Raw genomic sequence first — 25,628 nt, 5'->3', positions numbered from 1 at the left:
GGAGCTCTACAGATGAGCAGAGATGCTGTTCATTGTCCAAAAGTGACAGGACAACGCCCTAAGATGTCAACTGTGCTCCGGGTGAGAAAGGCAGCTCCGTGTAAGAGTTCAGAACACTATATGAATCAACTCGAAAACCATCCCATGAACGAGAGCCACAAAACACCCAAGTTGCTCATTTGAGTCCAAGTAACAATCATTCCCTGGTAAATGCTTCAAAACAAGAAAGGAAACTGAAGAACGCCTCAGTGTTATGCAAAAATCAACACTGAAAGAAATAAACATACCACAACACAGCCCTACCCGATGTTACAAGGAACCACACAGGAATACTATCAAAACACACTTTTCTGTAACATAATCTGAATCAATACTAACAAGGTTGAATTAATTTAAAGACAAAGCAAAGATTAGCCAACAAGCCCCACCCCCAGGCTCATAATTTCCTTGCTGGTGGAGCAGGACAGGAAGTATGCTAAGACTGGACCCTAAGAAGGAAGGGAGGAAAGTGTAAGACACACTAAGGTGCAGGAATGTTCCATCTTTCTGCATTGGGTTTATAATAAAAAAGAGATACTCTGTGTTATTCGTGTGTGCGCGTGTGTGTGCATCTTTCACAGGCATCAGTTCTTCCTTTCCACTGTGGGTTCCAGGGACTAGACACAGTCAGCGGTCTTACGTGACAAGGACTCTTACTCGCTGCAGCACTTTTATCCACTGAGCCATCTCATCCACCCAAGAAATGCCTCTTTAAGCCAAAGAATTAGAGTATATGAAGACACCATTTTCCAAACAAGTAGGAGCGAGATTCATGGTAAAACACGCTTGTTGAGATGCTCTGCCCTCTAAGTGTACAATGCCAATGTTTCTGGGTCTAATTTCTACACACTGAATGTTACCGTACCTTTAAAAACAGTCTTAATGTGCTCAGTCTACTCCTCCCTTAAGCAAAAACCACAGCAGACTTTCCACTTGTTGAGTACTGAAGTCATAGCAATCCTTGGTATCTTTTAGCCTGCTTGTTTTGTTAACAAAGGTAAAGCCAGAAACTTGTCAGAAGCAGTTATCCTCTCAACAAAGCAACAGCTCTTACCTGTGGCTAGCAATGAGCTAAAACTCTGCCCAGGATGCCGAGGTTCCAGTGTCGATCCTGGTTTCAGGCAGTTTGTTTATCTAGGCATGCGCTAGCATGATCCCTCACTAATCTTCCCAGTGGCACAACACACAGGAGGAGGGAGAAACAGAGTCATGAGCCTGTAAACAAGCCTCAGCATCCAAGGGCTTCCCTGCAGGGCCCATTCTGATTGGCAGATGTGCTATGACCAGTCTGCACATCTGGAATGTGGCCACTCAGGAAGCGGATGGCTCACAACTCTCCTCCATCCTTGGTTCAATCAGGAAATCCTATGGTCATTTCGGTACTTTCTGCTCTAAGAAAATACAAATGCCTTCCTTCCCACAGTATTAGGATCAGATTCCTATGTCAATACATATACAGTGTTTATAATGTGTTACTCCTAGGAACCCACACCATGATGATGTGAGGATAAATTATCCACTGCTTACAATACCCCCAGACACTCAACTTTCAACATTAGGAACAAATTGAAAAACACATCCTCGCCCTGATCCTCTTTCCCCAAAGGATACAGATAAACTCACTTCACATTTGGCGATCTGTCATCTTTTAGCTAGAACGCATATAAATGCGTGGAATGTGTGTGTGTTGTCTCTGTCTTATGTTTATACTTTTCAAATAGCCTCATAGTTTATGCATTTCTATTTTAAGCAAAGCAATTTTCACAACAGGGTAGAATATTGTGCAACTGTCAAGAAATATATTGTGATTATTTCGGTCCCAAAGCCACGACTGAACAAAACAAACCACGGAGAGCAGAGTCAGGGTCTCCTTCCTTGCCAACAGTAAACAAAGCAGTTGGATGAAACCTTAAGGAGAGCATGAACAGACTGATAGCAAACATGGAAATTTTATCTTGGCCATTCACAGTGCTGAAAGAGTATGAATTTCATTTATTTCAAATTAAAGACTTTCTGATGTGTTCTCCATTTCTTTAAAAACCTCTCTAAATTTTAAATAATTGGAAAAGAATGTATGTGCACAGTCGGGCAGTGGTGGCGGATGCCTTTAATTCCAGCACTCGGGAGGCAGAGCCAGGTGGATGTCTGTGAGTTCGAGGCCAGCCTGGTCTACAGAGCGATCCAGGACAGACACCAAAACTACACAGAGAAACCCTGTCTTGAAAAACAAACAAACAAACAAAAAGAAAAAAAAAGAAAAGAAAAGAAAAGAAAAAAGAATGTATGTGCAGGAAGAGGGGTTCTGGGCTTAGGAATATTTGGCAATGATATGAATTAACTATGGACTCAAAGGCTTACCATGAAGAATCACTAAAAATAAAAAGCCCCAAAGATTTATCTGTCAAATACTGCATATCACAGAATGCACCTCAGAATTAAACCTCAGAATGCACCAAGAAAAGGGTGACGGCTTAGGTCATGGTTACACGTGGTTGGATTCTGTAGCTATAATGCATAACCACATAAAGCCTGTTGGGTTTGTAGCTACACTGTATAACTAGGACACACACACGGACACACACACACACACACACACACACACACACACACACACACACACCCCTTGTATTCCCTGTCCTACTCATTCATTTATTAATGTTATTAAAGCTATTTGAAATGGCAGAGTATCCCACCACAAACAGAACAAAGAAAATAAAGCGGAGCTGGTAGTCTTCAGATGTTTCTGTAATGTGGGAAGATGTGGGGGTGTGGGGGGGAACCCACATGGTACATGGTAGAGACTGAAGAAATTAGCAGGGTGGTAGAAAGCTGTCTTAGGTCTGAGGCTCCGTGAGAACTCCAGGTTATACACACTTCCCTTCCATGACAACTTCTGGTTCTGGGACCCAGAGCACATATGTTTTAGTGACTCCCCACTGCTGTGATAGGACTCTGTGATAAAGGGAATGTAGAGAAGACTTTGTCTGGGGCTTACAGTGTCAGAGGGTGAGACCATGACCATCATGGTGAGGGGCACGGCAGTGGGCAGACAGGCATGGTACTGGGGCAGTAGCTGAGAGCTTACATCCTGATCTACAAGTAGGAGGCCAAGAGAGCGAACTGGGAATGGTGTGGGCTTCTGAAACCCCAGAGCCCACCCCCAGTGACACACCTCCTCCAACAAGGCCACCACACCTAATCCTTTCCAAAAGCTGCATCAACTGGGGACCAAGTATTCAAATAGATGTGCCTCTGGGGGCTGTTCTCATCTAATCTACCACCACATACGGTCCGATGTTTATGTGTTTCCATGGTATACCGGATGGGCCCCCTCTGACAAGGGCAGCTTTTGGGGAATGACCACACAGACCCGACCATTGGGGATGACTCTGAAGCTAAGATGACAAACACTTTGAAATAAAGATGATAAGAATGCACATGTCATCTTTTGCTTGGGTTAAAACTTAAGAAGAATGGCCAATGTACAACTTGCCAGAATCTGTTGTAAGATATTCAGGCTTTGATGATTTGGCTTTGATCACTTAACTGGAGAGGAAAATCAAACCTCGTTGAGACTAGCTTACTTTAGTAGCTGAAGTCAGAAGTGAAAGAAAGGTCCTACATTGTTCTTTGAAATTAGGGGAAAGACTCAATCTCCAGAAGGAACACAGGATAAACTCACAGCAGAGTGGGAAGCAGTGTGAGGAGAATCTCTTCCACACCTCACACTGTAGTGTCAAAATGCCTCTATGATGGGGGAAAAAAATCTCTTTAAGAGAGTCTGTATCACACTCCCAAGCATATCAAGTTCTAGTATGGGTGCTTGGATATGTTGAGTCAGTGGTTCTCAACCTGTGGGTCTTGACCCTTTGGGGGTTGATTGAGCCTTTCACAGGGGAAAGACCTAAGACCATCAAAAAAAAAAAAATAACACAGACATTTACATTACGATTACATCACAACAGTGGCAAAATTGAAGAAGCCACGAAAGTAATTTTATGGTTGGGGTTACAAAAACATGAAGAACTATATTAAAGGGTCACGGCATTAGGAAGGTTGAGAACCACTGGTCTAGATTTTATTGTTTGTGTGTGCGCTGTGTGGTGTATGTGGTATATGTGTGTGGTGTGTGTCTGTGTGTACATGTGGGGGGGCACACACATGCCATGGCACATGTATGGACGTCAAAGGACGGTGTTCAGAAGTTGGTTCTCTTCTGTGCTGGGAGCTGGAGACTCCAGGTCATCGGGCTTGCGGAGCATGTACTTTCACCCAAAAAGCTATCTCACCAGCCCTGGAGTGTGTGCGTGTGTGAGTGTGTGTGTGTATGTGTGTGTGTGTGTTATTTTCAGACAGGGTCTCACCATATGGATTTGGCTAGTTTGTAACTCTCTGTATAGACCAGACTAGCTAAGAACTCAGAGATCTGCCTGTCTCTGCCTCCCAAGCTCACCACCATGCCCAGTGGTTTTTTTTTTTTTTTTTTTTTGAGTCTTACTATGTAGCCTACACTGGCCTCAAATGATGCCTCAGCCTCTTTAGTATGTAGGATGAACAGACATGCACTTGTCTCCACATACACTTTATTCTGTTATGTCAAAAACATGGACCAATCCCATACAAATCTTTTAATCATTAAATGTTAATGTGAGGGCGCATATATCTGAAAAAGGATTAGCCATGTGCTGTGTAAGGTTGCAAGAGACCACATATCCAGTGGTGGTCCCAAATGATGTAATGAAGCTGAAAGTTCCTCTGACTTTGAGACACCATGCCTCTCCTACTGTCCCAATGCAACACATTTGTAGGATGCTGCATAAGCACACCCCATGCGCTGCCACTCGTGAGAGCGTAGCACATGCAATTAAGCAGGATACAGGATGATGACTACATTGCTGGTTTAGGTATTTATTATCCTCTATTTTTAATCATTGTTTTGGAGCATATTCCTTCTCAGTGATACAAATTCACTCTAAAACAGCACACAGCAGCCGCATTCATCTTCCATCTACTGTATCTCTTGACTGCATCGAGGGGTTTCACTTAGAAACTGATCTCCACCACCTGGCTCCGGGTCAGGCCCTCGGTGATGTGCACATGACCAAGAAACTGCCTGATGACACATTCTTCATACGCATTATATCCCCATCATTAGCCACCCAAGGTGATCTTTGCCCAGCAATGCTATTGTTTTTATTTATGATAAGCAGCTTAAATAAAACAACGAACCCATCCATTATATGACAGAACAAAACATGCAGGGCTCATGAGTCCTTGGTGACTCTCTAAAAGAGAGCAAGCTGATTCGACAGAGATAGAGTCCTTGGTGACTCTCTAAAAGAGAGCAAGCTGATTCGACAGAGATAGAATTTTGCATGTTATAGAGAGTTTCACAGGCTTTTCTAAAACTTCAAACACACAAATAGAAAACACACTGGGGTGTTTGGGACGGTTCAGCAGGACAAGGAGCTTGTTGTCAAGTCTGACAACCCAAGTTCCATCTCTGGGACCCCCATGGTGGCAGAAGAGAACCAACTCCCACAAGCTGTTCTCTGACTTCCACAGGTATGAACACACACACACACACACACGCACGCACGCACGCACACAAACACACGCCAAATAAATGTAATTAAAAGCAATGCATTCTACACATACACTGTTTTTAAGAATCCAGTGATCATCCTCTGCATATGTGTGCAGACCAGGCTGGCCGTGAACTCAGAGATCTGCCTGCCTCTGCCGCCCAGCTTTGGGCAGCAATGTGTCTGTAAAGTGACTTTCCCTCACTTTTGGGGTTCCTGCAGGGACTGGAATATCGCTTTACTAAGTGTAAGTTTTCCAATAACTCGTTTCTTTCCTTGCGGCGCTGGGGATCAAACCCAAGGCTTTGGTCGTCGGAAGGAAGTAGCCGCTCTACCCCTGAGCCTCCTCCCCATGCTGCGGCCCACTATTTCTTGTGGAACTTAGGTTCCACAGACCCGTGCTCTTCACTGAAGGGCCAGGAGATTAAAGAGAACCTCTGCAGAACTACGGCAGGGCAAATCTGAGGCGCTCCAGAGCAGTTTACATGGTCACTGCCCTTTTTCTAACTCTAATTAGAAACCCTAAACTCACTGAAGTGTAGCACCTTAATCACAGGGAGGGGAAATGAGTATGGAAGGGGAGTCTGGTTTTCAAAATAGGATTTGTGCTTACGCAGCAGCAGCCCATGCAATCTGTCTGCTTCTGCCACGCCCAGTGTCCCTACTCCCTTCCAGGCTCTTATCAGCTCTGGGCGGGCTGTAGTGTCCCGACTGGGTTTTCTGGTTCCGGCTTCTTCTTCAATCCTGCCATATGGCTTGCCAGATAAATCTAGGTCTCAGAAAAACTACAAATCATGACATGCCACACACCCTGAGAAGACCGAGATAACAGTGGCAGCTTTCACATGCGACCTGTGCTTTTAAGACCTCATAAGCATCAGCCGCCATCACGTCAGAGGGCCACAGTGAACTAGCTGTAGCCGCTTGGGTAATGACTGGACTAGTTATTTATGCCCAGCTAGTTTTCTCAGCTGTAAAAGGTGAGAGAATACTTTACAGACTTTCTGTAAGGACACATGAACTAACAAAAGGCTATAAAAGCTTAGCTTAGTATCTAGAAAATAAAATTCTACTGTTATTACCACTCGTGTGTGTGTGTGTGTGTGTGTGTGTGTGTGTGTGTGTGTGTGTGTGTTGCTTGCTATATCATTTTCACTGTTATTTTCTGTTTTGTTTTCACACAGAGTCTGATGTAGTCCTGTCTGGCTTTGAACTTACTATGTAGATGAGGATGACCTTCAATTTCTGATCTTCTTCCTCAACCTCTCAAGTGCTGGGGTTACAGCATTCTATTCCTTTCTATGTGCTGTTAGAGATCGATCCTCAGGCTACACGCAGGCTAGGTACGCAATCTACCGAGTTTATGTGTATGTGAGTATGGTGTGTGTGTGTGTGTGTGTGTGTGTGTGTTCGTGGCTGTGCACACGTGTGTGCTTGTGTGCATCCACCAGTGGAGGGCATGCACTCTCTCTCTCACTCTCTGTCTTATTCCTTTGAGGCAGGGTCTCTCCCTGAACCTGAAGTTCACAATTTTCAGCTAGGCTGGCAGCCAGCGAGTCCCAGTGACCTCCCTGTCTCCACACGCCATCTCACTGGGGTTACAGGCATGTACAGGGGCACGCTGGCTTCCTGCCTGGGTATTTGGATCTAGTCTCAGGCTCCCACAGCTGTAAAGCAGGTGCTTTTAATGACTGAGTCATATCTCCAGGCACCCTGTTTTGCTTTTTTTGAGACAGGATCTTGCTATGTAGCCCAGCCTGGCCTCAATGTATAATCCTGCCTCTGCTTCCCAAATGCTGGGATTACAGGTGCAAGCTAACACCCCCAGCCTTTGCTTTTTAAGATGAGGTATTTCTAGGTTGTCTAGGCTGCTCTCAAACTCCTAGGCTCAAACAATCCTCCTGCCTCAGCTTTCCAAGTAGTTGGGACTATAAGCGTACACAATTATGCCAGGCTTACTTCTACCGTCTTTAGTAAGTGGTTCAAGAGCTGCTTTCTCCACAGAGCAGGCACTGGTTTTTCTTTCTCTCCTTCAGCACCCTTCTATTACTTTCCTCTCATTGCATCTTAATAGAAAACACCACAAACGTATTAACTCAAGAGTTCAGAGGCAAGATGTCAAAAGTGCATCTCTTTGGGATTAAAGTAAGCTTTCTAAAAGGCTTTATTCCTTCTAGAATCACCAAGGGAGGGGGTGTCTATTCATTTCCTTGCTTGTTTTTCTGCTTCTTGAAGTTATTTGCATTCCTTAGCTTGTGGCCTCTTCCTCCAGTAGAATAGTGTTTGTGTGTGTGTGTGTGTGTGTGTGTGTGTGTGTGTGTGCATGTACATGGAGGCCAGAGGTTGACACTGAATGTCTTTCTCTTCTGTAGTCCACCTTTTTATAATTAGTATATTTTATTTATTTATTGTGTGTGTGTGGGGGGGTGGTACACAAGTGTGCCACAGTGTACATGTGGAGATCAGAGGACAATTTTCCGGAATCAGTTCTCTCCTACATTATGAGTCCTGAGACTTGAACTTGGGTCATCAGCCTTGGTGGCAGGCACCTTTACCCACTGAGCCATCTCATGGGTCCTCTCTCCACCTCTTTTCTTGATCCAGGGTCTCTCACTGAATTTGGAGTTTATTTATTTGGCCGGGTGGGTTGGCCAAAAAGCTCCAGAAATCTGCCTGCCTCCACCTCCTGAGCACTGGTACTATGGGTGATACATGCCTCTGTGGTGGGCTTTAATGTGGGTACTGGGGGTCCAGCCCAGATCCTCAGGCTTGCATAGAAGGTCCTTTACTGACTGAGTCATAGCCCAGGACTTTAACATCTTTTTGACTCTGGCTTTCTCTCCTACGTCTGTATTTAACTATCAGTCGTGGCTATAGTGGGTCGGAGAGGATCATTCAGTATGATGTTCTTCATGAGATGACCAATGATCAGCGACATTAATCCTCCTTTGCTATGGAATGAGACGCCGGTTCCAGGAACTGGGGTGTGGATCTTTGTGGGGAAGGGGAGAACATTATTTTACCCAAATCACCTTATCGGAATGCCGCACTCCGTCAATGCTTAGCTCACACCAGTATGTATGTATTGTTCTGTATGGCCTTGGGCACAGGTCTTTCCCATGTACCCCGAGCATTGTGTTTGATGAAAGCAATGACAGTCTTAGGTCCTCACACAGGCAGCCACTGCAAATGTCTGCAGTAATGAGCCTGCCCAGTGCCCTCCCTCTCCTCTTCTGCCCTGCATCCTTTAGGCTGTACACACATTTATTACCCCACAGATAAATCTGATGCTACTGGAAAACACATCTGAGAATGCCCATGCCACCTTTTGCTTTTCACGAACCCGATGGTTTTGAAAAATCACCTCTGTTCTAAAGCAGTCCGCTTTTTAGTCTATCCTCCTGCCTCAGAGCAGCGCTCACAGAAACAAACTGAATGCCGGAAACACAGTTGCAGTGCATATGAACTGGAAGAGGAAATGGCAATTTAGTGGCAGGCTGCCTCTTTTTTAAGTCATTCTTTAAAGTGTCTCAACTGGCTCCCTTTGATTGCTGAATTCAACTGACATTCATTACATCAGGCTAATGTATGACCTGAACTTTTTTATGTTGGTCGTTTCCGGGAATCCGAGTCCCCTTGAACTTGCCCTCTTCACCCACGGTGAGTCAGGCAGGGGCTTTAGGAAGATGGACATTTCATCAGGGCTACTGGCAGGGAGGGGGCAGAAGGGAAGCTGGCTTGGTGACAGGCGTCATCAGTCCTTGCTGCTGCTACTCACGCTTTCCAATGACGCCCTCACATTATCGACCACTTTCTTTCAAACTTCTTACAACATCTCTTTGTTGCATGTATTTATTTGTTGTATGCTCGCTCTCTCTCTCTCTCTCTCTCTCTCTCTCTCTCTCTCTCTCTCTCTCTCTCTGTGTGTGTGTGTGTGTGTGTGTGTGTGAGTGTGTGTAAGTGTAAGACTTTTTACTGTTGTTTTGAGACAAGTTTTGTTATGTAGCACAGGCTGGTCTGGAATTTACAATCCCCCTGTCTCAGCTCTCAAGTGCTAGGATTAAAGAGATGCAGCATCTTGCCTGGCCCTTATTAGCATATGTTAACTGTGCTCCCCACATGTATTTCACTGTGACATAACATATTTTGGTCTCAAAAGAATGCTATTATTATTGTTAATTTGCTATTTTGAGACAAGGTCTCACTATGTAGCCCTGGCTGCCCTAGAACCATGTAAACCAGGTTAGCCTCAAACTCAGAGAGAGCTGCCTGCCTCTACCTCCGAGGTGCTGGGATTAAAGGCATGAGCCACCAAAACCCAGATCAAAATTATTTTTTTTAATCCTCAAGAGTTCCAAATCGCTTTCCTGAGTAGGCTGACTGAGTGGTACAGAGAAAGGAACTAAACAGATGAAATATAAGAATTTGATCTCTTTGTGTAATTACTAGACCCTCCATTATATTTCAGAACAATACAGAGTTTGTTCATGAGAACTCAGGACACAAAAATTAAGATTGTTATTTCAGGTGCAAAAAGGATAGATAACATCACTAGCCACATGTTGTCTTTTCAGCTGTTAGGGTTTTAAAAAAAAACAAGGATGAAGTCTTTAAATTCCTTTAAAGACAACCCCCCCCCATTTCCCCATCTCCTAGTCCTAGTGCTGAGCATTAAAAGACCCTGTAACACCAGAGATTTCCTCTTGTACAGCTGACTCTAAAAAGTGAGGAAACATTAGGGACCAGTGCAGCTGAGAGAAGCCTTCACTGTGGAGAAGCTAGGAGAAGCTGAGAGAACCCAGACCTTGTGGAGAAGCTGAGGGCACCAGGACCTTGTGGAGAAGCTGAGGGCACCAGGACCACGCTATTCCAAACCCCAGGCCAGGCCCTGTTAAATAACTGGTTCACAAACCTTTCTCACTGGGATGAGAATTCTTGTGACCTGCATTTTCAAGTTGAGGTGTTTATCCACAGTGTGGCAGTCTTGATCTCTAATCTAGAGTGACTGTTGAAAAAAACCCTTTAATCAAGAAAAGGTAAAGCCATGTATGAGCCTTGCTAACGTATCTTAGCTAGGGATAGGGAATGTATTTTCTGTGCACATACAGCCTCCTACAAACTCAAGCCCCCTCTTCTCCTTCCTCTCTGTTAACTTCCCATCCAAACAGCTTCCTTCAAAAGAACACAGAAACACAGGCAGAATCCCCACTGGCTCATCCGGCTCATGCTATTCTTCCCTGTGTAGACACCTAAGCGCTCAGAGCTGCTGAGTGTGAAGAAATGCCTAAGAGACATCTATCACTTTCGCTGTGAATCCTTGTTTGATCTTCTCCCGGGAGCAGAAATCACACCTGTCCTCTCTCTCATCCATCCAGTGCTGAGCACTTCTCAGCACTAACACACTTTGACAGCTCATCGCTTCCTCCGGTGTAAACGGCTTAAAGATGGCAAAGCCTGTAAAGCCCTGTACCTTGCACAGCCTCAGTGCAACATAAATAGAGGACTACACTGGCTGGAGTCCTCCACGTCTGTGCCAACTAGAAACAAGCTGAGCTAAACTACCTGTGTTGCCTGTTCTTGTCTCCTCTTTTGTGGGAGCGGGTGGCTCTGACTGATTCACAGGGACATGCATCATCACACACAAGCTTCTAATAATTCTGATTAGAAGAGGAAGCATCGTGAAATGCTACTTCAGAAATGCAAAATGAAGAAATGCTCAACGTCGGTGAAGAAATGCAGTGTTGAGGGGCAGTGCATCTGGCACAGAGAATGCAGTACTCTCTGAGTCACTTCTGAGGCTCCCAGGTCACAGGAACCCAGAGGAACCAATGCAAAAACTGATCATCAGAACAATGGCACTGGAAGCTGTGTGTCTCCTCTGCGGGAGGCATTCCTAAAGTACGGCCTCTTCATCTTTACCAAAGCCCCACAACGAATGTCCTTGACATTTTACGGATGAGAACTTAAAGAACTAAAGGGGGAGATTTTTGAAGCTGGATCTCAAGATCCCCAAAATCTCCACTCCTCCATTTACATCAAAAGGCTGGAGGCGCCCTCACCCGATGAACCCATGGTTCACATACAACGCTGATGCTCACCACAAGCCACACTCATCTTATATTAGATTGTATGTTGTTCGAAGACTGAATCCAGAGTCCTGAATTCCTTCCCACCGACTCCGAGTTTTCTTAAGCTCAGAAACTCCTAACTATCCAGAAGCTGTTGAGTTGAGAACCTTATGACAGAGGTGTCTGAGCTGGGAGAAGAGCTCCAGTTTACTGCCTATTGTTTTTTTTTTTTTGTTTTTTTGTTTTTCGAGACAGGGTTTCTCTTGTGTAGCTTTGCGCCTTTCCTGGGACTCACTTGGTAGCCCAGGCTGGCCTCGAACTCACAGAGATCGCCTGGCTCTGCCTCCCGAGTGCTGGGATTAAAGGCGTGCGCCACCACCGCCCGGCGAGTTTACTGCCTATCGTTATCATTTTTTTTTTGTTACTAACATTGAATTTATGAGCAAATGTGTACCCACAGATAGGGATGTAGTGCATCAGAACATTAACAGGCCTGAATTCTGCTGAGATACTGTTTGCTGTCAATTCCTGCACCCTTCTCTACTTTCCTACAGGAAACAGGCATGCTGTATTAATACACAGCTCGGTGCAGTCTGCTCTGCAATCAGAGGAAAGCGTTACAGAAAACAAACCTTCATCCTGTATCGGTCAACTCGTTCCTTCGCTCATAAACATGCTCCCTCAACCAACGTTAAACAAGCAGCTGAGGAAATCAATACATAAAATAGGATGGCCAGATGTACAATCGATTCTGGATGAAAGAGAAGAGGAATTTAGGAATAAGATATGTAAGATAGTCTAATGACGCCAGATGGTGCTAGCACATGCTTTTAATCCCGGCACTCAAGAGGCACAGACAGGTGGATCTCTCTGAGTTCAAGGCCAGCTAGGGCTACACAAAGAAACCCTGTTTGGGAAAAAAAAAAATTCTAATTGCATTCTCAGATTTAACGAAGCTTATTTTATCTATCTCTTTCTATTTATACATAAAACAGGAAAAAGTTCTACCATGAAGAAAGAGTAGGCCGAGAACAAGATGTAGCTCTTTTGAGAGACTGGAGAGATGGCTCAGCAGTTAGGAGCACTTGCTGCTCTTTCAGAGGACCTGGGTTCAGTTCCCAACACCCACATAGTGGCTCATAACTGTCTGTAACTCCAGTTCCAGAGGATCCAATGCCCTTTTCTGCTCTCTGTGGACACTGCATGCACATGATACACATACATGCACTCAGCTAAAACATATATACATAAAACAAAAATTAATAAATCTCTTAAAAGAAATAGTTCTTGGAAGGAAATACATGACTGCTTGTCAACATAAAAGATTAAGCAGACAGGCTAAATACGAGAATAAACAGAACTGAATATTAATCTGAAAAAACAAGGTGACAGGATTTTAAGCAACACAAAGATATAAAAATTAAGATCCATTAAAAAATAGACTTAGGAGGTCCACAACATTTGCTCATTTATGTATTTATCTCTGAGATGTTAACTCAACATACAGCAATAGAATAGATAATAGAGAGAGTTAAGAATCTCAAAGAAATAGTTGGTTAAAAGCTATGAACAGGAAATATTTCCAAGATGTTATTGGGTAACTATACAAAAGAAGAATTATCTCCCACGTTCCAACATTCTGTCGAGAAAATATCCTCCAAGGAAAAGGATGGACAAAGGAAAGACAGAAGATGTTATAGATCTGCTTTGGGGTGTCTGTCTCAAACTATATGCCAGGCTAGCCTGGAACTTACTATGTAGTACAGGCTAGCCTTGAACCCATGGAAAGCTTCTTCCTTAGGCCCACGAGTGCTGGAATTACAGATGTGAAGCATCACAGCTGGCTGTTGGAGCTGGTGATTCTGTTACAGCATTTATATGGGGCAAACATCTGGGGTGGAGCTGGCAAACCCAAGAAAAGCTCTGGAAATTGAGAACCACACTTTGGGAGAAGAAGAAACAGAGATTACGTAAATAAGATAAAATTTCTAGCTCAATACTATTCACAAGGTAGCTAATGTAAGATTCTACACGAGAGGGCTGAGTTTTCCATCAGCCCTGTCACTGACCAGATAGCACTACACTGACAGGATTTTTACATGTTCAACTCCAAGAAGTTGCTTGGGTATTGTGAACAAGAATTCCTGGAAATAAGCTATGTCTGCAAGGGCCGATTGGCTGATTCGAACATGAATGATATGGAGAGGGTGGAGATACTACTTCTCCACACCCACTAGAATAGCTACAATCCAACAGATGGACAATAAAAGTATTGGCAAAGATGTGGAGAAAATGTAACCCTTACATGCTCCTGGTGGGAACATAAAATGGCACATCTGCTCTGTAAAGAAGTCAGCAGTTTTCAAAAAGTCAAATACAGAGTCACCATAGGAACCTAAGATGCCACCTCCAGGTACATGCAGTCAATATAAAAAACACAGCTCATTCCTCCAAGGCAGTAAGAGATAGCTTATTCTGGAGCCAAATATGAGTGACCATGGCCTGGGAACGCTGATTCAGGTTATCTAAAATTCCATGTTCCAACACAAAGCAGTTTCATGAAGTTTTTATAGTAAGAGAACAAAGAAAGTCATAAATCAAGGCACTTTGCAAATCCACTGGTGGAAACATTAAGTAGGCAGTTATGGTGGAGCAGAGAAACCCCAGCCTGGCCCTGAGATGCTATCTGAGAGCACTTGGAGCCTCTCCATTGATAGAACTAGGGTTTTGTTAAGCCAATACATTCCAAAAGGTTCTTAAGTCTGGCTTTCTCTGTTAGTGACAGGATGTTAGGTCCAGCACTTTGGGGGTTGGGGGGGGGGGCGGATGCAAGGAATATCTATTAAGTACTTTAGAGATAATCCAAGATAAATTTAATTAGGCTCTGGGCCTGCAACATTCCACCCTCTCCACATCATTCATGTTCGAATCAGCCAATCGGCCCCTGCAGACACAGCTTATTTCCAGGAATTCTTGTTCACAATACCCAAGACAAACGAAATCACGTCCACACAGACTCCTATATAACTAACAGCAGCCAACCTTGGAAATAAATTTTAAATGAATGAACTAGTCGTGGATAACATATTGGGTAGCAGACCAGTGAGCTGGCTCAGCAGGTAAAAGTGGTTGCTGCTAAGCCTGACGACCTGAGTTCCATCCTTGCAACCACATGATAGGAGGCGAGAACCCCCTCCTGCAGGGTGTTTTCTGGTCTCCATACATGTGTCATGGCACACATGCATGTGCATGCGCGCGTGCGCACGCGTGTGCACACACGCACACACACACACATATGCGCTTTAGAATTTTAAAACAGTATTGCATATACTAGAGCATCATTTGATCAGTCGGCAATAAAGAGGAACGAATCACCGAAACATGCCACACCTGGGCGACCCCTGAAAACATTATTGAACAAAAGAAACTGGTCACAGGCATGGTGGCAGGAACAGGAAGCTGAGCGCTCCCATCCTCCACCACAAGTTCAAAGCAGAGAGAGTCAACTGGAGGAGGGCAAGGCTACAGGACCCTGGAAGCCCACCCCCAGTGACACACTTCCTTTGGCAAGGCCACACCTCTTAAACCTCCCCAAGCAATGCTACCAGCTGGGGACCCTGGTTTCAAGTACCCGAGCCTACGGAGAACATTTTTCAATCAAACCAAAACAGCTTCACCCGATTCTTTTTACCCCTGGATGACAGTCAATTAACAATTTTAACACTAAATTGAAATTTTAAAATAAAATCAATAGTAATCCTTGAGGATACGTAGAATCCAGTATAAAAACTTCAATAGAAATAATATATAGCCTCAGCTAGAGTCTTTTATATTAAACAAAGGCTATACCTGTCTAATTATCTAACTATGATACAGAGATATAGAAAGGACCTCTCAACAGAAAGCCACATAAGAATATAGGTAAAAAAGTGAGCATGGATTTGCCCTTAGGGTAACTAAGTCGTACGAATCAGGAGAGACAACTCCAGGGGACAGGCACACTGGTAACTCCATGAAGTTTCCCCTAATCTCTCTTGCATTTTCCCAGGAACAGCACAAGCAAAAAGGAAGCATCTTCATAGTTATCAGTTCTTACGATACTAATTGGTTTAGAGCAGATAAATTTCAACGAAGAGCTTCTGTACTTCCTGAGTAATCAGGGCCCAAATGGTTATAAGAATGATTATTTAATATCTAAGGTGAGAGCACTCTGTTATTATCAAATAAAAAGTACAATAAATGACAAATGAAACTTTAAGCTTTTATGTTATAAAACGGAAAAAGAATTGTCTCTTTGCTATTTCCTTCTGTGAATATCACTAAGATGGGAGAGACAAACTCAATATAGTCATATCGTGAATCATCAAACAGAGGGGTAAATATAAGTGTTTCCTGCATAGGACAATTAAAGGATGTCACTGATGGCGAAGTCCTTCCCTTCCCTCCCTTCCCATTCCCCTCAACCCATCACTTGTCCCCCCCTTCCCCTCAACATCATCACCCCCTCCCCGTTCTCCTCAACCTACACCTCCCCTCACTTTTTCTCCTCTCCCTTCCCCTCAGCACAACCCCCCCCTCCTCCTCTCCCCTTCTCCTTATTCCTTTTTGATGGCCTACATTCCATGCAGGGTCTCACTGATGAGAAGCAGATACTCTACCACTGAGCTACCGACCTTCCATCCACCAACGAAAGTTGATGTTATGCTCTCGCCCAATGGCAAAAATTAAGTCATAACTGGACAGTACTAAGCTGGCTAAAACGCAGATGGTTTTATTATATTACATATTAATAATACTGGTTTGAAAACACACACAAAGTAGGAGACACTGGGTCTGTACTTTAAGTGTGCAAAGCAATCTCCCAGGGCAAAGCATTTAACTGCTGGGGAAAGCTGGACACTCAACTCCATTTTTCCCGAGTATCAAGGAAAACTTCATACTTTGATACAAGCTCAAAGCCCAGCATGGTTTGCGAACTGCTCCTGAAAAGCAGACGAACCGTAAATGATTGTCATAGTTACTTTTTCTGTTGCTGTGACTGAATACCACCACCAAGGCAACTTACAAAAGAAAGCGTTTAATCCGGCCTAGTTCCCTAGTGTCAGAGTCCCTGATGGCAGAGCACAGACATGCGGTGGGTAGCCGGAGCACAGCTCAGAGCTCATGTCTCCATTGCAGACAGGAGGCAGAGGGAGCTCACTGGAGACACACAGCTTCGGAACCCTCAAAGCATGCCCCTAGTGATGTACCTCTTTCGAACCCTCAAAGCATGCCCCTAGTGACGTACCTCTTTCGGCAAAGCCACACCTCCCCAAAGAGGGTTACTAACTGGGGACCAAGTAGTCAAATAGTCGAGATTTCTGGGGAATTTCTCATCACATGAGGATGCCACCCCTTACTAGGAAAGGAACTCAAAGGGAAGACCTTCTCATCAGACTCTCCAAAGAGTGAACAACTTGGTGGATTTTGAATTTAGTGTAGAGTTCAGTTTCCCAGCTTAATGTACATTTGTTCAAGGCACCAGCAGGTACTAACCAGAGGCTGATGATCTTTGTGGTTTAGTAAAATGGCTACTAACTCCTGAAGTTAATCACCAGGGAGCGACAGCTGGTCTGACCTTTAAGAGTCGGCAGTAAACAAGGCATGGATTGCACGACGCTGCAGAATTTTCACATCTCCACAAACAAAGGCACAGCACTCCAGGGTTTTGATGTTGTTTCTGTTTTGTTCCAAGATACCCTAGTAGTATATCAGTTGGGAGAACTACAACGCAAGCTTTTAAAATTGGTCCAAATCTTGACAGGATATGGAAGAAAACTAGACATTAGAATAAACCTAGGGAAAGCACACTGTGCAACAAAGCTGTGGAAGGACCACGAGAATACTTGATCATAAATTGTTTCTATCTGAATCTGAGACTGGGGATGAATTTTTATTTTATTTATTTATTTTATTTATTTTTATTGTGCTATCATCGAAGACCATAAAGTACATATGTCAAACAAAATGTAGATTCTGAACGAGCCTAAGGTGACAATGGACATCAGAACTGTGGTGGTCTTTCACTTGAGTGACTAAAATATCCCGCACAGTCAACATGCTTCCAATATTAAATCCAGCTGCTAGCCATGTGTCACTGCTCTCCCCGACACACGACCACAGGGAACTTGACAGGCACCCAGGAGCGATCTCTAAACACTGCACCATGACTAAACCACCGAGGAGTGACTACTGCTGGCCTTTCTGAAACATATTAATATTAATTTGTTCATATATCGATTAAATATTGCAACAAGACAGTTTCCATTTCATTTGTTTCGGGGAGAGGGGAGAGGAGTGAGGAAATATTGATGTTTGGCAAGATTTACACATCAACACGATCCCACGGAAAAAGGGACCCTCCCTCCGCAGCATGAGGGAGGTTCCCATCACAGACACGGGTTCTTCCCACCTTCTCAACTGTCAGTAGCAGGTGTGCCCAGGCCTTCGGAATATTCCTGGAACATTCACACCTGTTTTCTGTAAAAACTCATAATGTTCTGGGTTTGGTTTAGGAGTAAAACTGTCAAATTCAAATATAATTGGATGGATTTACACTGATCCAGTACAGCCTTCTGAGCCTTTCACTGAGAACTGGCCATTCTCACTTTCCAAAGAATTTAAAGACTAAGATAAATTTAACTGGGGAAGCACAATAAAGGGAAGGATTGATAAGACACGTGACTTGAAAAGACTGAATCCTCACCCTCACAAAAAATTAAAATAGAAGTTTTTCTGGTAGCATTTAATTTATATTTTTAGGAAAAATAAATTCTCTACAAGATTAAAATAATTAAAGCCTTTTGCTGCAAAGGTTAAAATTTTATATTATAATATATTATTTATTAATATATTTATATTATTATAGTTATTATATATTATTTTTTATATTATGAATTTTATTTTAAGCTATCGTATAAAACAGAAATGTGCAAAGGAAAGTCCAACTCCAGATACCTACCTAGAGGGGTAATGCCAACTGTATTTCTCTGAGTTTCACGTATCTTGGGATAAGTTTGAGTTACAGTGTGCATCTGTTACCAGAGAACTGGAAAGTCACTTCAGCCTGGGGTTAGCAATGTCTTTCAGATAAAGGCTTATTAAATTATTCCCACTCTACCAGGCTGTGATGGCACAGGCCTTTAATCCCAGCACTTGGGAGGCAGAGGCAGGATCTCCGTGAATTCAAGACCAGCCTGGTCTACAGAGCAAGTTCCAGGACAGCTAGGACTACACAGAAAAACCCTGTCTCAAAACAAACAAACAAACAAACAAACAAACAAACAAAACAAAAAAAAATTCTTTCCACTCATAATTCTTTTCACCTGAGAAATTTTTATGCAACTCTCTATACACAGGTATATAAAATAAGTATACAAATCAAAGATTTACTGACAATAAATCACAAAATAATTTATTCTAGAACAATTCTTTGGTATATATGTAGATTTATCATTTACTAAAGACAAAGGCAAATTTAATTATTTATGAGATGGGTGTGCTTGCTTAATTTTATAAAAATAATTAGATCCTGGCTAAGTGAGATGCTGAAGGGTAGAACATCTTCAACAGTTTTCAGCGTTGATTACTATTTGGATTTATAATCACCAATGCTGCCAATGCTCCTTCAAATAAAAATGTGCTACAGAAGTGGCAGAAGCATGCCCAGGGCCATTTCTGAAATTACTGGAGATTCTGTCCTAATCCCAAGACAAAGTTCATTTAACAATGAACTTTTTAAAACATATTTTAAACTAAAATAAAAATTTTAAATGCAACATAAACACCAGTTTTTTAAATCAAAGTTTGTGGGGCTGGAGAGATGGTTCAGCCGTTAAGAGCACTTCCAGAGGACCCAGGTTGGATTCCCAGAACCCACATGGCAGCTGGCACCATAATTCCAGTTCCAGGGGATCTGAAGCCCTCTTCTGGACTCTGCAGACACTAGACATACAACTGGTACACAGACATGCATGCTGGTAAAACACTCATACACACAAAATAAAATAAAATAAATATTTTGTGGGTGGTGGTAGATTTTTTTGAGATAGGTTTTCTCTGTGCAACCCTGGCTGTTCTAGAATTCACTTTGTAGACCAGGCTGGCCTCGAACTCAGAGATCCTTTTGCCTCTGCTTCCTGAGTGCTGGGATTAAAGGCGTGTGCCACCACACCTGGCTATAAATAAAAATCTTAAATAAAATAAAACTTTGTATCCCAACACAATCCACAGACACACTAATTTGATACTCACATGCTGAAGAATGCTGGCCAAGAAAATATTGCCTTTGCTTCCCATAATTATGTTTCTAAAGAGCAGAACACTCTGTATATACAGCAAAACACTGCAATTCATAACATACAACAGTCTTGAATCTTAGCTGAGGTATTTCAGGCAGCATTCATTGATGACACATGGCATGATGGCATGGCCCAGTACTCATGGGCATTCAGAACCAAGGCTGCAATGACATCATGTGATTCAACACAGGCAAGCACCACCAGAAAGAACTTAGATTCATTACACATTTGATTTTGAACTAATTTTGGCCACTGCACTTTAGAAATTTCAGACTCTTCAAGACTCCTACATGCATTCAGTTACTTGATCCCTTATGACTCATGATTTAAGAAAGGGGGCCCAGGAGCACCATACTGAAGAATGAAGTGGAGACCAGAAGAAAGGACAAGGGACCTTTAAATAAGGCAGAAAGGGAAGAACACCTTGGAAGGTCAAAGTGGGCACACAGAGAAAGCAAAGAACCTCCAGTCTTTGTGACTTCCGCGATGGCCAGAAAGCTGTGTTCTGTCTGAAGAGTCAAAACCGCACTGGACCTCACTTGTCTGGGCCGAGGAAGAAATAATTAGCTGAATTCCATTACTGTTGGTTTTTAGCTCTGCAGTCACTTAAAGGCTATTCTTTATAGAGCACACTCAGGATAGAGATCTCAGGCAGCTAACCAAATAGCTTTGGGCCGGGAAGGCTTAGCTAATTGTGCCTGTGTAATGGTTTACCCTGATCTCTGTGGTCAGTGTAGGGACCCATTTTTATCTCCGTGGTCAGTGTAGGGCCCCAACCGGCTCCCTTGGTTCCTTTTCAACTAAACAGAGACAAGCAGTGTGAGAAGTGTTTGCTGAAATGTTAGCGTTTCAAAGTCTACAGCTGCCTCCTCTCCCAGTTCCCTAACTCCTTGCCTACTCTATCTTATCCTGTATTTAACTAAAAACATATAAAACGACACTATTTTTCAGTAATATGTCCAATGCTGGTACAAATAGTACAGACATGGGCAATCTCCCTTACCCATGGTAGAAATGGATATGGATCTTTCTAGACCAGAGCAATGTGGCACTTTAAAAAGTTTACAGCTTTTTTTCCTCTCAAAAGTTCAGTTTCTAAAAAAAAAAAAAAAATCTATCTAATAAATAAAAGGGCAATCGAGACTTCCATTAAGATTTTTCACTGTACCATTATTTTGAAAAAAAGATTTATATTTTTATTTATATATTTACATATATATTTATTTTTTATCTGTATGAGTGTTTTGCCTGCATGCATATATGTGTGCCATGTGCTAGAGCCTGCAGAGGTCAGAAGAAAACTTCAGAATCCCTAGAACTGGCATTAGAGATGGCTGCAAGTTGCCATGTGGGTACTGGGAGCCGAAGCTGAGTTCTCTGCAAGAGCAGCCAGTGCTGTTAATCGCGGAGCCATCTCTCCAGCTCCACACTCTAGTAATCTTGATGAACAGCAAGTTTTAATAAACTACCAAGGGCTCAGTAAGATTTTTATCCCTCGAAGGAGGAAAGAGAAGGAAGGAGGAAAGGAAAGAGAAGCTCTTTAAGAACTTCTCTATTTCATCTGCTTTAGATCTTATGCGTTCTGTGGTCAGCTATGGTCACACATTTTTCATTTCATACAACTTCATGATGTCTAGTTTACAGACCATAACATTATCTGAAGGCTACCAGTCAGTGATGTTAGTAAACTCACAGAGCTGTGCAATCATTACCGTGACCATCGTGGAACTCTCCCATTGACGTAGGTCAAACAGTCGCAGGACCATCAAGAGGCAAACTAGGCAGTGGCTAGAGGCTGCTGCAGCTATGGGACTGTGTTACAGCAGGGCACATGTGATTGTCCTCACTGTAAAGACACAAGATTGCCTACCACAAACTCGCCGTGACCAACACGGCTGACCAACACGGCTGACCAACAGTTCCAAGTTCCATTAAACTAACACCTGTGCCTCACTGACCTGGCGAAGTTACCTGCTCCCATCTTGTCACCGCTGCAATTCCCCTCTGAGGACAGGAAGGGGGAGCAAACCCCTGTCTAGAACAATCTCCACCCATTTCTGCAACCTTGCCTTGATAACTCGAGATGATTCTCCCTTCCTTAAAGCTTGCCCCGGGAATACGCTATCCGAAAGCTCAGCGATGTACCTCGTCCCTTAAGTGTGCCTTTGTCCTAGTGAACTTCTTCGCAGTCATTTTCTTTGTCTCATCTCTGAATTCTTTCTTTGCTGGCAAGAAGAACCCGAGAACACAGAATGGGGAGTCTCAATCTGGTGGTTTGTTTATCTTTGAAATCTGCTCAGTTTTCACCACCAGTGAACCATCTCCTTGTGCCCATCTGTACCCAAACCCTGCTGCCCTCCCCAAACCTTCCAGTTTAAGATGACTCTATAATCTTAATGGATATGAACAGATATGCCTGTTTTATATTGGATAACAGAGGATTAAATCTTAGACCTGTGGCGCATAACAGGGTTATATGCTATACAAATGTCTACTTTTAAGACATTAATTAATGTGGTGCTATAAGCAAGTGGTGTGACTTTCTTAGAGCTCATTAAAGCTCTCTGGCAGCGGGAGTGGTGGCACTCCAAAGCCAGCTGAGGCAGAAGGGCTGCACATTCGGGGCCACCATGGGCAACGTGGTGAGCTCCTGTCTCAAAATACAATTTAGAAGGTATATATGGCTGGGTCACCGAATACTTGCCCGGCATGTGTGAGGTCCTGGGTTCAGTCTTCACTAAGAAAAAAACAAAAAACAAAACAAAACAAAAAAACAAAAACAAAATAAAGCTGGCTGCTCTCATTTCCCTGTATTCAGCACTGTGACTGCCACAAACACGAGTTCCTGCCCGTGCTCTCGGGAACGTGTAAACGAGGTTGACGCTAACACAGCGTCATAATTCCCCCGTCCAAGAAGCATCTCAGAAAAAATAGCCACTTGGCTTCCTGTTAACCATTTCTCATTGGAAAAATTTTAAAGTGCTCACCTTCTTATAATTTTGCCCAGTGAGAGTCTGTTTCTGAAATGGACAAAGTGTTTTCGCCCCCAATACTCAGGGATTTAGTGCTTGGGACTAGGCACAGCTGACGAACAGACTGGCCAATGTACTTTTGGTGGCACTGAACAGACTTTCCTAATTAGGGAGCATTTGTGTCATCTGATTCCTGGTCCTCGCGACCAAGTTCTCCCCACACAGCAGGAAGCATCAAGAAGATTAAACCTAATTTAACGAGAAAATATTTTAACATGTTCAAACATGCAGAATCAAGGCAGTACCATTTTTAGATCTAAGATTACTAGGGGAAACTGCTTTGAGCATTAAGAAATTCTTCCAGTGACAAAGGTCAATAAGAAAGAAACTCTTGGCAAAGTGCAAAGAACATACACTTTAAAAAACTGTAGATAAGGGTATAAGAGTTCAAATCTCCGGACCACCATGTTTGTGCCCCCCCCCCTCCTGTCTGCCAGTTCCTTACCTCACCAAAAAAAAAATATAAATAAAACACTTCAGTGGAAAAATAGTTCCAAGATTTTTATTCAGTGAGTTTACACTGACTCAACTGGTTTTTACTCAGGAGCTAAAGCAACCAAATTATAGTTTTTCCCTTGTCAACTCAATATCCTTGGTGGCCATCTGTTAGCTTTTCTATCATCTTCCACTCGAACACATAAAGTGAACCTCAAAAAAAAAAAAATTGAAGTGTATACTGCAGTATTGTTTTCAGTCTCCAACAGATGTGCACTTACAGGAACTCTCCATTCTGAAGCACTCCAGGGTAATTACTGTGCTGACAAGTCAAGTCACAACAAAGGTGCCCAAGACACAGTCACGCATGGATTTGGTCTATTCACACCTTCATCCTAAACACACATTCATTATGTCCGTACAAGTCACAATATTTAAAAATGTTTTCCCAGCCAAATAAAAAGATGACACATGGCTCTTCTGGTTTAAAATTGAACACTGTTTTCAGTGTCTTTCTTTTCTGGAAAATTAAAAGTTTCCAAGGTGCAACGAAGAATATGACTTCACTGGATTGAGAGCATGCATTTAAGATTTCCATGAAGTAATCAATGGGGAGAAAAAAACCTTCCCAAGTCTAAATCTACACTGCCGCTTATCAGATGCATGCACATTCCTTCTAAAACAGGTCAAAGTTTAAAGATATGAAAACCTGGTTACTGATTAAAGAAAACAAAATTTCCAGTGTAGTCATCAGAAACTCACACACGCTGGTGGTCTGAATCAATACTTTATAGATCACTCCAGAACCTCCAGTCATTAAAAACTTGCTGAACAAAATGATGGCTTCCACAACTCTTCGTCTTTTCCTCCTCCTCTTTGTCTAAGACAAAGTTTAGTTTATACAGCACAGGCTGGCTTTGACCTTGTGGCCATCCTCCTGCCTCAGCTTCCCAGGTACTAGATTAAAGGCATGAGCCACTATGTCCTGTTCGTCATTTTCTTAATTAGGACATTGGTTAAGGCCATCTCAGTTTAAACTAAGTGTCTGTGGCCAAGGCTGGCCTTTTAACTAGTGATCCTCCTGCCTCAGCTGGTCATTCTATTTTAGCAGCTCCTATCTATAAGCCCTGTATTAAAGGTATGTAGTCTCCACTGGGATAGCATCTTCTGCCCGTGCTCTTTTCTCTCTTTCTGTGGCTTATCTGAGCAAATGAAAGCCACGAAAAACAGTAAACTCTCTAAAAGGGGGTGGAATAAAATATCCAGACAGGACCTTTTTCTGTTATCACATGTCCAGTCTAAAACAGGTCCTGGCACCCGACACAGGAACCGCAGAACTGACTGACAGGTGAATGAGTGAAGTCCTGGTCTCAGGAGCCTTCTGTAGTAAGAAAGGTTATGTTGTTAGACAGTGAATCCGAAGATCTGGGTTTGAATCTATAATATTAAGAAATCGGGATGTTACCAGCCTTTGTTACTTGACGCTCTAAGATAATTAGCTGTCGTCACTTAACCTCCAAGGACCTCAGGATAAGGATATTTTCCTTATCCACAAAACAGGAATGAAACCTAGAAGAGCCACGTGATGCAAACACTGAGCAAATATTAAACACTGCTGATTTTCTGTAATTGATCATGTTAGATTATTTAGAATCATTTTCAAATTTCTAGGTAATGGTTCATTGTTAGAGGGGCCATGTGTTTATAAACCAAAAGGAAAACTTGGATAATAACAAATGATTGTCACTTCCTTTTCTTCAGGGCTTATAATTGTCTCCACATAAATTGGACATATTCATGCCTTATAAATCCTAACTTCCAGGTGCTAAGGCCAAGATTATTTTTGCTTTGTATTCTGAAGTTAATGTTACTTGTTATTTTGAGATCTTTGGTACTGTTGTCCTTTCCACAGACCTTCCTGCAGTCCCCAGTCAGGCAAAGCTAAGATGGGCGCTCACACATGCCAGACAGTCTAGGGTAGTGATCCTCAACCTGTGTGCTGTGACCCATTCCATAAGGGTCGCCTAAGACCATCAGCAAGCAAAGATACTTACATTACAGTTCATAACAGTAGCAAAATCACAGTTATGAAGTAGCAATGAAATAATTTTATGGTTGGGAATCACCACA

General features: G+C 42.9%; 1 protein-coding gene across 5 annotated transcripts in view; it reads right to left on the bottom strand.

The window, feature by feature from the left end:
• Positions 1–25,628, bottom strand: part of Sh3d19 (SH3 domain containing 19) — a 169,984-nt gene that overhangs the window by 90,193 nt on the left and 54,163 nt on the right. The window contains exon 1 of one of the 5 annotated variants that reach the window (XM_076574344.1): positions 1,094–1,235. The exons of the other annotated variants lie outside the window; for them this stretch is intronic. The gene's annotated coding sequence lies outside the window, so the exon portion shown is untranslated. Of the gene's footprint in view, positions 1–1,093; positions 1,236–25,628 lie in introns of those variants that run through there. 5 annotated transcript variants of the gene reach the window in all.

This window comes from Peromyscus maniculatus, chromosome 6 (genome assembly GCF_049852395.1).
Source record: "Peromyscus maniculatus bairdii isolate BWxNUB_F1_BW_parent chromosome 6, HU_Pman_BW_mat_3.1, whole genome shotgun sequence".
Lineage (NCBI taxonomy): Eukaryota > Metazoa > Chordata > Mammalia > Rodentia > Cricetidae > Peromyscus > Peromyscus maniculatus.
This window is presented reverse-complemented; position numbering and strand designations above follow the sequence as displayed.